Source organism: Erinaceus europaeus, chromosome 2 (genome assembly GCF_950295315.1).
Source record: "Erinaceus europaeus chromosome 2, mEriEur2.1, whole genome shotgun sequence".
NCBI lineage: Eukaryota > Metazoa > Chordata > Mammalia > Eulipotyphla > Erinaceidae > Erinaceus > Erinaceus europaeus.
Window position 1 is genome coordinate 166787404 of NC_080163.1, and position 12244 is coordinate 166799647.

General features: G+C 45.0%; 2 non-coding genes across 2 annotated transcripts; both read right to left on the bottom strand.

Annotated features, from left to right (window-relative positions):
• Positions 1-2727: 2727 nt before the first annotated feature.
• On the bottom strand, positions 2728-2834 carry LOC132537236 (U6 spliceosomal RNA). Its single transcript, XR_009548697.1, has one exon. It is a non-coding gene; the product is annotated as a U6 spliceosomal RNA (small nuclear RNA).
• Positions 2835-11887: 9053 nt separating this feature from the next.
• Positions 11888-11995, bottom strand: LOC132537247 (U6 spliceosomal RNA). The gene has a single exon (XR_009548708.1). It is a non-coding gene; the product is annotated as a U6 spliceosomal RNA (small nuclear RNA).
• Between the last annotated feature and the right edge of the window lie 249 nt (positions 11996-12244).

Sequence of the window (12244 nt, forward strand, 5' to 3'; positions counted from 1 at the left end):
TATTGCCAACAGTTGTTTTCTCCTTTTAAATTTAAAATGAAAAAAATGGGGTCCGGGAGGTGATGTAACCAGTGGAGTGAACATGTTACAATTCACAAGGACTAAGGTTCAAGCCCAAGATACAACCAGCTGAGGAGAAGCTTCACAAGTGGTAAGGCAGCGCTGCAGGTGTCTCTCTGTGTCTCCCCCTCTACATCTTCTGTTCCCTCTCAATTTCTATCCAGGAAATAATAAATGAATAAAATATACAGGGGGCCAGCAGTGGTGCATCTGTTTAAGCCCAGAAATTTCAGTGCATAAGGAATCATGTTCAAGTCCCTGGTCCCCAGCTGCAGGGGGTAGGGGAAGCTTCACAAGTGGTAAAGCAAGGCTGCAGGTGTTTCTCTGTCTCTCTCCTTTTCTAACTCCTCCTCTCCTCCCAATTTGTCTGTCTCGGTCCAATAATAAATAAATATATTAATATATATAAAAGAAAATTGACTTTAAAAATTAAAAAAAATGAAATAGAAAAAGTGGGAGAAAGAGCATGTGAGAAACATCACAGTACCCTCCATCATGCCTGGTGCTCCCATGTTGTGTTAGGGCTCAACACCAAGTCTGCAAGCATGGTGATGTGATGTGCACTCTACTTGGGGAGCAAGCTCTGGACCCCTTCGTTTATTTATTTTTATGGATAGAGCACCACTCAGAACTTCTGTATGTTGGGGATCAAACTTGGGGCCTCCTGCCATGTGCAGTATGCAATTTACCAATAAGCTACCTCTCAGTTCAATGCTTACAATTTTGAGATAGAGACCTAAGCACAGATCTACTATCCACTGAACTTGGCTTGCTGTATCTGTGTTGCCGTTCAGTGGTGCCAGGAATCAAGCCCAGGGACTCCCATATGTAAGGCATGAGCAGAGTGACTCTTCGAACAGTTGTTAAGTGATTCTACTAAATAAATTTTATCTGCAGTGTCCTGAGAGGTGGTACAGTGAATAAGACATTGGACTCTAAAGCATGAAGTTCTCAGTTTAATCTCTGGCATTGCATATGTCACAGTGATGCTCTGGTTCTTCCCTTACTCCTTCTCATTAATAAATAAATCTTTTTTTTTCCTTTCCATTTTGTTGCCCTTGTTGTTTTATAATTATTGTGGTTATTATTATTGTTGTTATTGCTGTCATTGTTTGTGGATAGGACAGACAGAAATCGAGAGAGGAAGGGAAGATAGAGAGAGGGAGAGAAAGATAAGACATCAGCAGACCTGCTTCAGCATTTATGAATCGACCCCCTGCAGGTGGGGAGCCAGGGGCTCAACCCAGGTTCCTTACACCAGTCCTTGTGATTTGCACCTCCTGCACTCAACCTCCTGCACTACCACCTGACCCCCACCTTTCTTTCTTTCTTTCATTTAAATGTATATATATATTACCTGCAGTCTTTTGGCATTTTGCTGTTGACACCTGTCTTTCTCTATAATCTTCTGGTAAAGCCTACCTCGAAGCACATGCAGAGCAATTTCTTTGTTTTTTATCTGGGAGCATTCTTGCTGGCATTCAACTACAAGCCCTGGAAAATTACCAAGACCAAAGACAGATGGGACTTCCCACAAGGCAAACTAAAACAGAACTAAGATGTTTAAGACAAGAAAACATGAATCAGGAAATTACTACAAAAGATTAAGAACATTTTAGATTTAACAGGCTTTAGAAATGATACCTAAGGGAGCCAGAAGGTAGCACAGTGGGCTAAGCCCACATGGCACAAAGAGCAAGGACCATTTAGGATCCTGGTTCAAGCCCCCTGCTCCCCACCTGCAGAGGAGTCGCTTCACAGGTAGTAAAGCAGGTCTGCAGGTGTCTCTCTGTCTCTCTATTCCTCTCTATCTCCCCCTTCTCTCTCAATTTCTCTCTGTCGCTATCCAATAACAAACAAAAAAAAGATACATAGATTGCTTCATGGAAAACTGGGAATTGTTATGCAAGTACATACATAACATAACTTTTTTATTCATAAAAGAGAATGAGAGCATCATTATGGTACGTGCAATGCCAGGAATCAAACTCAGGACCAGAAGGCGGCTCAGGGGGTAAAGCACATGCTTTACGTAGCATGTGGCTGGGGGTCTGATCCTCCACACTGCAAGTGCACACCACAGGCAGGCAATGGGAGGGACTCCATGCATAGAGGAGCTGTGCTTTGCATGTCTCCCTCTCTTAAAGGATATAGAATGGAGACTGGCAGGGAGGCTTCTCAGCTGTCCCATGCAGGTGCAAGGTTCTGGGTGTGATTGATCCCCAGGCACAATATTTGAGAAAAATTTTTAAAAAGTCTTTGTATTACTTAAAAGATGTACAGTTAAGAGAACAATATTACCATGATTTTTTTCAAAAAAGCCAATCTGCAGCCCTGGAGGCTGGCACAATGGTTGGAGTTTTGGACTCAAGCATGAGGTCCTGAATTCTACCACCAGCATCACATGTTACAGACTGATGCTACAGTGTTTTCTCTCTCTCTTTATCTCTCTCTCTCTCTCTCTTTCTCCTCCCTTTCTCCCTCACTAATTAATAAATCTTTTAAAAGAGCTCCAGCATAAGTAGAAACAGGGTTCAGACAGACCTAGGATCCCACACATGCAAACCAGTCCTCTTACCACTGAACCACCTCCCAGCTTGCATTAACTGGCTCTTTAAAAGATTTTAATTATTTATATGTGTACATATATTTTATAAACTTTTTTTGAAAAATATGGTACACTTCATGAATTTGTGTGTAATCCTTGAGCAGGGGCCATGCTAATCTTATCTGTATCATGCCAATTTCAGTATATGTACTACCAAAGCTAGGACTATATTATAATCTTATTTAAAAAGTGTTAAGATATGGAGACAGTTGGAGTCGGGTGGTGGCACAGCGGGTTAAGCGCACATGGCGCAAAGCTCAAGGACCGGAGGAAAGATCGCGGTTCGTGGTTAGAGCTCCTGGCTCCCCACCTGCAGGGGAGTCCCTTTAAAGGTGGTGAAGCAGGTCTGCAGGTGTCTGTCTTTCTCTCCCCCTCTGTCTTCCCCTCCTCTCTCCATTTCTCTCTGTCCTATCCAACAACAATGACATTAATAACCACAACAATGTTAAGCAAGAAGGGAAACCAAAAGGAAAAACAAATAAAAATTTAAAAAGAGTGGATAAGAATAGAAAAGAAAAAAAAAAAGAAAGGGAGACAATGAGACTTTGGTGACAACAACAAAAAAAATAAAATAACCTATTTATACTCTAGAATTGCAAAATGGCTAGGGCAGTGGATCTGTAGGCATTAAGTCCTGAATTCAATCCCCAGCATTGCATGTGCCATAGTCATGCTCTGCTTCTCTTTTTGGTATTAGTAAGTAACAATTTTTTTCTTTTTTTTAATTTCCTTTTTTTTTAAAACCACAGTTCCTGTCCGGTTCCTACCCAGCTCCAAGATTGGCTCCTGCCTGGCTCTGCCCAGCTCCTATTGCAGCTCCCACCTGCCAGTGCCCTGGCCGCCCTGTTGTGCGCAGGCGGACTGCAGTCCCCCCCAGGACTGTCCTCGCAGACACAAGAGCCCCAGGCGCCCCCCGCCCACCCCCCATGGCACAAGGAGCCCAGCCAGGCCCAGGCCTCCTGAAATGGGTAGGGGGTGGGGGGGGCGCTGGGAGTGGCCTCCCTGGACCAGCAGTTTGCAAAGTGCCAGACCCTCAGCCCAGACCCAATCCACAGCCTGGCAAACGGCTCAACAGGGGTTCCAGCCAGCCAGCATGGGGCACAGTTCTGAAATGCATGTCTCTTCCGAGAGAGACAGAGGCAGAGAAATCACTCCAGTTCTAGAAGTGTGAGGAGACCCCCCCAACCTGGACCCACACCCCGCGCCCAGGCCTTCACCTTAGTCTGGGAGCCTGGCACGCCATGTTGCCCCAGGCCAAACTCCAGGTTCAGGATTCCAAACAGCCTTCCCCCGAGGACCTCGTCGTGGGCCACACTGAGGAAGGACAGCGGGCACATTTCGGATGGGCGGGTGCGCGGAAAGTTCTCTGGGCCTGGCCACTCCCGAAGCCAAGGCAGGCTGGTGGGTTCCACCGGGGTCCCCTCCTGCCCAGGCGTTTGGGGTGGGCGGGAGGCGCACTGCCTGGCCTCGAGCTGCCTGGGCGGGTCCTCACCCTCAGGGCGCTCGGAGCTGCAAGCATGGACATGCTGGGCGAGGCCCTGGGACCCCAGGATCCCTCTCCTGGCTGGAAGGAAAGGGAAGGCCGGCTGCCCAGACTCTCCGGTGGGGTCCCTGTGCTTGCGCTCCTGGAAGCCGAAAACAGCGGGATCTGGGGCACGCAGCCACCCTTCCAGGGTGTCCCTGTCCGGGGTGTGGGGTCTGGGGGCTCGCGCACACCTCCCCCGGGTGCGCCCCTGCCGGGGGTGCGCATGGCCCTTATCCGGGGACCGCCCTGCTCAAGGCCGCTGGGTCCTGGGGGTTGGGGGGGGGGCGCAGCCACCTCTTCGGGCTGTGCCTGGCCCGGGGTATGGTGTCTGTCCAGTGGCGCTGGCGCCTCTGTGGCTGTACCCCGACTTCGCCCCTCCCCCCAACCAGCACCTTCCTGGGCGGGCGCGACACCCGAGCCTTCCAGGACGGGTGGCACCTGGCACCTGGCACTGGGGGCCACTTACTTGGAATTGGAGGAATGGCAGTAGATGGCCCGAGCACGATGGACATGGCCGCTGCTGTCCAGCACAGCACCGTCGTGACTCCGCAGCAGTACTTCCACGCCGGGAGCCTCTGCACAGTCGTGGCCTGGCGCTCAAGTCGCGGACCCGGGCACCAGCGCTGGGACCTATGGGTGCAACGCAACTCAACGCAATGCGGCGTGGGGGTGACGTTAGGCGATGCAATGCTGCGTGGGGCTGACGTGACGTGTCGCAACGCAATGCGCGTGGGTGTGACGGGACGCGACGCCCCACGCGACGGGGCCTCAGGGCGCGGGCCGCAGGGCTCCATGGCGCTGCGCTGGACGCAGCTGGGACAAAGAGAAGAAGAGAAGAAGGGAAGACAGGGGGAGAGAAAGATAGACACCTGCAGACCTGCTTCACCTACTGTGAGGCCAGGCCCCTGCAGATGGGGAGCTGGGGTCTCGAACCAGGATCCTTAGGCTGTGCGACCTGCGCTAAACCCGCTGCGCTACCTCCGAACTCCCTTTTTTTTAAATGTTTTATTTATAAAAAGGAAACATTGAGTAAACCATAGGATAAGAGGGGTACAACTTCCAACAACGACGACAACAATAATAACTACAACAATAAATCAACAAGGACAACAAAAGGGAATAAATAAATAAAATATTTTTTAAAAAAAGAGGGGTACAACTCCACACAATTCCCACCACCAGAACTCTGTATCCCATCCCCTCCCCTGATAGCTTTATTGTTTTTTAACCCTGGGAGTATGGACCCAAGGTCATTGTGGGATGCAGAAGACGGAAGGTCTGGCTTCTGCAATTGCTTCCCCGCTGAACATGGGCGGTGACTGGTTGATCCATACTCCCAGCCTGTCTCTCCCTTGTCCTAGTGGGCAAGGGCTCTGGGGAAGCAGAGCCCCAGGACACATTGGTGGTGTTGTCTGTCCAGGGAAGTCTGGTCAGCATTATGCTAGCATCTGGAACCTGGTGGTTGAAAAGAGTTAACATACAAAGCCGAACAAATTGTTGACCAATCATGGACCTAAGCTGGAATAGTACAGATAAAGTGTTGAGGGATTCTTAAGAAATTCTTTAATAATTTTAAAATAGGCACAGGTGGTGGTGATCTCAGTTGAGCATGCGCATAACCATGACTAAGAACCCAGGTTCAAGGCCCCAGTGCCTACCTGCTAGGGGGTGGGGTTAAGCTTGACAAGCAAGCAGAGCTGTAGGTGTTTCTCTCTCTCCATTATCTCCCTTCCTTGTATGAATTGCCTTGTTCTATCAAATCAAAATTTAATTGTAAATACAAATTCCTTAAAAATAATCTAAGCAAAGTCAGGAGGTAGCACAGTGGGTTAAGTACACCGGCTCTCAAACTGCAGAGGGTTTGCTTCACAGGCAGTGAAGCAGGTCTGCAGGTGTCTATCTTTCTCTCCCCCTCTCTGTTTTCTCCTCCTCTCTCCATTTCTCTCTGTCCTATCCAACTACAAGGACATCAATAAGAACAATAATAACTACAACAATAAAATAACAAGGGCAACAAAAGGGAAAATAAATATTTTAAAAATTAAAAAATATTTTTATTATCTTTATTTATTGGATAGTAACAGCAGAAATCAAAAGGGAAAGGGGAAGTAAAGAGGGAGAAGAGAGAGAGAGAGAGACCTGCAGCACTGCTTCACCATTCACAAAGCTTTTCCTCTACAGGTGTGGTGGGGACTCAAATCCAAAATAAATTTTAAGAATCTAACTCAACTCCTTTTGTGTTGATGGTGTTAGGGTTTAGAGACAGACTTAAGTTTGAATAAAATCTAGAGACAGGATGTAAAGTTCAAAATCTCAGAGCCAGAAAAAGAAATAGGGCTTTGCCCAGACCCATCCCTGCTACCTGCATGATGAGACTGGCTGAAAGAAGAACAAAGCAGTAGTAATATAATATACCTTTGGAATATATATCCCTTGGAATATAATATCCCTTTGGAATATATATCCCTTTGGAATATAACATTTTTAAAATAGGCTTACTAGCTATCTTCAAAACAGAGACCCCAAATCTTCATCTGTAATATTCCAGCCTTTAGGTTCATGATTGGTCAACAATTTGTTTGGCTTTATATGTCAACTCTTTTTTTAGCCACCAGGTTTCAGATGCTACCAAGATGCCTACTGGACTTCCCTGGACAGAAGACTCCACCAATGTGTCCTGGAGCCCCACTTCCCCAGAGCTCTGCCCCACTAGGGAAAGAGAAAGACAGACTGAGAGTATGGATCCACCTGTAAACAACCATGTTCAGCATGGAAGCAGTTACAGAAGCCAGACCTTCTACCTCTGCACACCATAATGTCCCTGAGTCCATACTCCCAGAGAGTTAAAGAATAGGAAAGCCATTGGGAGGGGATGGGATACTGAGTTCTGGTGGTGGGAATTATACCCCTCTTATCCTATGGCCTTGTCAATGTTTCCATTTTATAAATAAACCTTTAAAAAAGAATAGCATATATAGAGAGTTGTATGCAAAAAAAATCAGTGGAAACTTCTTTAAAAGCAAAAAAATGGGGGCAGGTGGTGGTGCACCTGGTTAAGTGCATACATCATAGTGCACAAGGACCTGGGTTCAAGCCCCTGGCCCCCTACCTGCAGGGGGAAAACTCACAAGTGGTGAAATATAGCTACAGGTGTCTCTATCTATTTCCCTTTCTATATGCTCCTCCCTTATCAATTTCTCTGTTTATGTCTAATCAATCAGTCAATCCAGACATAGATAATTAAAAAAAAAGAGGCATCACATGCAGAGAAACTCCCCTCTCCCTCTAAGCTGAGGGGAGTCATTTGCAGAGTTTCTTTTGCCCTAAACAAAGTGCGCTGGGTGAAGATTTTGCCTCTTATTTTGTATTTCCTCTCACCTATAAAGGAATGCAAATGGGAGGGTGGGGTAGGTGGGGGTTCACTGGGTTTAGTGCACATAGTATAAAAGCACAAAGACCCATGCAAGGATCTTGGTTGGAGGCCCTGGCTCCTCACCTGCAGAAGGACACTTCACAAGCAGAGAAACAGGTCTCTATCCCTCTCTATATACCCCATCCCCTCTCAGTTTCTGTCTGTCTTAGCCAAAATAAATAAATAAATGAATCAATAAATATATGGCTGCCAGCACCAGTGGATTCATAGTGCTGGCCCTGAAACCTGGTGATAAGCCCAAAAGCAAAAAAAAAAAAAAAAGAAAGAAAGGAAAAATAAACAAAGAAAGAATAGCCAAGAGAAAAAAGGGGGGAGTCAGGCACTGGTATACTTGGTTAAACACACAACAATGGAGAGGGACCTGGATTCAAGCCCCTGATCCTCACTGCAGGAGGAAAGCTTCAAAAGTGACTAAGCAGGGCTGCAAGTGTCTCTGTCTCTCCCTCCCTCTCTCTCCCCCTTCCATCACATCTCACGTTCTGGCTGTCTCTACCAATAAATAAAGATAGTTTAAAAAGAAAAGAAAATTAAAGAAAGGAAAAAGTTAAGCTACTAAAAACAGGCTTTCCAGAAGCAGTTTATTTCCACTCATGTGCTCTGTAACAGGGGACCTCAAAAAAGAGCTTTCTTACTTCAAATGCCAATTTGATGTAGACTTCTGTCATGTAAATTAATTTTTCTATTATTATCTTTATTTAATGGATAGAAACAGCCATAAATTCAGAGGGAAGGTAGGTGATAGGGAAAGAGACAGAGACACCTGCAACATGGCTTCACCACTCAAAAAGTTTTCCCCTTGCAGATGGGGGCCAGGGGCTTGAACTTGGATCCTTGTGCACTGTAACATGTGTGCTCAACCAGGTGTACCACAATAAGGACCCCAGGACTATTTAAAATAGTATCTTGCCAAAAAGCAGTTAGCAGTCACACTCCAAGGAGACTGTTTTAGCATCAGGAAACACTTGTAAACACCCCACACATACACACACACACACATGCACAGACAGGCTCCAGGGGGCAGAGGAAGCCAGTCTGACCTGGGAGTGAAGTGGGCAGGGCATACATGTGGCCCTGGATCCTTCCACCTCAGTGGGCCCCCTCCCCTCCTCTTTCAACCTTCTCAGTTCAGATGACAGATTTACAAGCAAGATAAAGGGACCAAGCCAAGAAGGAAAGGAAGATAATAGAATATTAACAAGGGTTGGGCTGTAGCGCAGTGGGTTAAGCACAGGTGGTGCAAAGCACAAGGATCAGCCTAAGGATACCGGCTAGAGCCCCCAAATTTGATTCCTTAATAAACCAGGCCCCCAAATTCCTTAATAAACCAGGCCCCCAAATTTGATTCCTTAATAAACCAGGCCCCAAAATTTGATTCCTTAATAAATCAAAGATACAGTAAGCACATTCAGTAATATTACCTTAATATCATGGACTTCATATCCTACCCTGTGGTCAGTGACACTATTCTGGGTGAAATTGTAGGTCTGGATTCTTTCTGACTGGGTTCTTGTTCCAACCTGTGCAGAGATAGAAAGGAATTCACATTTTAATATAATTACTATCTTTACTACAATGGAAAAGGCACCGCAAATTCTTTTCTAAGGATTTCTATTTCTGAATGTCAGGCACATACAATTGACAAAGAGCAAGAGTGGAAGGAATTTAATTGTTTAAGACTCTTGTTATCTCAGGTTTACTTATGGAGTAAGAGTGTTTCTTTTTCTTTTTTTTTTTCTTCCTGCACTACAAATCCACTGCTCCTGCAGGCCATCACCCCCCCCCCCCGCCTTTTGTTGTTCTTTTTGTTTATCATTGTTGCTGGATAGGACAGAGAAATTTAGGGTGGGGGGGAGACAATGAGTGGGAGAGAAAGACAGACACCTGAAGACCTGCTTCACCACTTGTGAAGTGACATCCCTGCAGGTCGGGAGCTCAAAATGGGATCCCAACCCCTATCCTTGAGCTTTGTGCCATGTGCGCTTAGCCAGCTAGCTGCACTACCACCCAGCCCCCAAAAGTGCTTCTTCAGTAGTTCCAATTCCAATCAAAGCCAAATTATGAGTGGTCTGGGAGAAGGAGGCAGAGTGGATAAAGTACAGGATTCTCAGGCATGAGGTCCCAAGTTCAATCCCCAGTGCCACATATACCAGAGTAACGTGCTGATCCTCCCTGCTCCTCTCTCTCTCATTAATGAATAAATAAGATCTTTAGGACAAAACAAAACTATCTCTGAAGATGGGTAGGTTGCACCATGGAAGAAATTAGAGCTTCTAAATTTTAGGTCCTGAGTCCAATCCCAATCACTGCATATGCTAGAGTGCTGCTTCTGTGCCCCTCAACCCCCTTCTGTAATTCATGAAATTCAAATAATTTAAAAACTCTATTTTACCCTCATCAGTCCGTTCTCCAGAAAGTTTACTAATGTGTTAACTCAAATTTCTTCCTCAAGCTATTTCTATTCAGGATTTGTATCATAACTGTCTAAAGAGAAAATTGGTTTAAAGGTCATTTTTATGAATTTTTTTATGGAAATTAAGATACTTTCAAGTTTTAAAATAAAACATATTATTACAAAATTTTATTACAACTCCTTGTGGGTTCAGAAATAAATAGCTCTGCCAAAACCATACTGCAAAGTGCAAGGACCAGCAGAAGGAACCTGGTTCTGGCCCCAGCTCCCCACCTGCATGAAAGTCACTTCACAAGCAGTGAAGCAGGTCTTCAGGTATCTGTCTTTCTCTCCCCCTCTGTCTTCCCCTGCTATTTCCGTTTCTCTCTGTCCTATCCAACAACAACAACATCAATAACTACAACAATGTTAAACAAGGGCAACTAAAAAGGAAAAATAAATTAATTCATTTAAAAACACCGTAATATTTTCTGAGAGAATCTAAGGTCGAGGGTCAGGAAAGGGTTTTTCCCCCACTTCATTTTTCTCTATTTCCTAGATTTTGAATTACATATGTATGTAGTTTTATTCAAATGTATAAGTTCTACTAAATTGTATGTATCATTTAAATAAGCAAAGTATACTCTTGTTCTCTTCAGATTGTATAAATCTTTTGCCTCTTAAGTAAGCAAAGTAGCATAATATTTTAAATTATAAAAAAATAAAGGCTGCCACTGTCTGGGAGGTTGTGCAGTGGATAAAGCTTTGGGGTTCTTATGTGTGAGGTCTCAAGATTGATCTCTGGCATCAGATGTGTCAGAGTGATGCTGCGGTTCTCCTTCTTCCTCTCCCCTAATTCTCTCACTAATAAATAAATCTTTAAAAACTAAAGTAAAACCTGAATGTGGTTGAAAGAGAATTTTGGGGTTGGAAGCGCAAAATAGCCATGTTTTTGAGTTATTTGCAGTAAACCTTGTAGCATTTTTGGAAAAGTGGGCTGCATAACAGTAAGCATTATAATAACTGTCACAAGTCACTTTGATTTAGATATCTTAGTTTTCCCTACTTTTGGCCGTTCCACTTTCCCTACCCTTATTTTAGCCTGCAGTAGTGTAACTGACAGCGCAAATAATATATTTATCCCTTGCCTGCGATGGTCTCAGATTGTAGAGGAGCATCAGTAGGTAGACTTGAAGCTAGGAATTCACATTTCCAAACCACTACTTCTTAGCAAACCCCTTCTGGCACAGACACAGAGAGCCTAAACATTCAAGTTATTTCTGATCCTCCACACTCTAAGTGCACACCACAGGCAGGCAATGGGCGGGACTCAGTGCATAGAGGAGCAGTGCTTTGCATGTCTCTTAAAGGATACAGAATGGAGACTGGCAAGGAGGCTTCTCAGTTGTCCCATGCAGGTGCAAGGTTCTGGGTGGGATTGATTCCCAGGCACAATATTTGAGAAAAAATTTTAAAATGACTTTGTATTGCTTAAAAGATTAACAGTTAAGAGAACAATATTACCATGATTTTGTTCAAAAAAGCCAATCTGCAGCCCTGGAGGCTGGTACAGTGGTTGGAGTTTTGGACTCAAGCATGAGGTCCTGAATTCTACCTCCAGCATCACATGTTCCAGACTGATGCTATAGTGTTTTTCCTCTCTCTCTCTCTCTCCTCCCTTTTTCCCTCACTGATTAATCTTTTAAAAGAGCTTCAGCATATGTAGAACCAGAGTTCAGACAGACCTGGGATCCCACACATATAAATCTAGATCTCTTGCCACTGAACCACCTCCCAGGTTACATTAACTTGCTCTTAAAAAGATTATAATTATTTATATGTGTGTACATATATTTTATAATCTTTTTTTGAAAAAATATGGTATGCCTCATGAATCTGTGTGTAATCCTTGAGCAGGGGCCATGCTAATCTTCTCTGTTATCATGCCAGTTTTAGTATATGTACTACCGAAGCTAGGACTATATTATAATCTTATTTAAAAAGTGTTAAGAGATGGAGACAGTTGGAGTCAGGCAGTGGCACAGTGGGTTAAGCGCACATGGCGCAAAGCTCATGGACCAGAGGAAAGATCGCGGTTCTAGCCCCTGGCTCCCCACCTGCCCGGGAGTCCCTTCACAGGTGGTGAAGCAGGTCTGCAGGTGTCTGTCTTTTTCTCCCCCTTCTGTCTTCCCCTCTTCTCTCCATTTCTCTCTGTCCTATCCAACAACA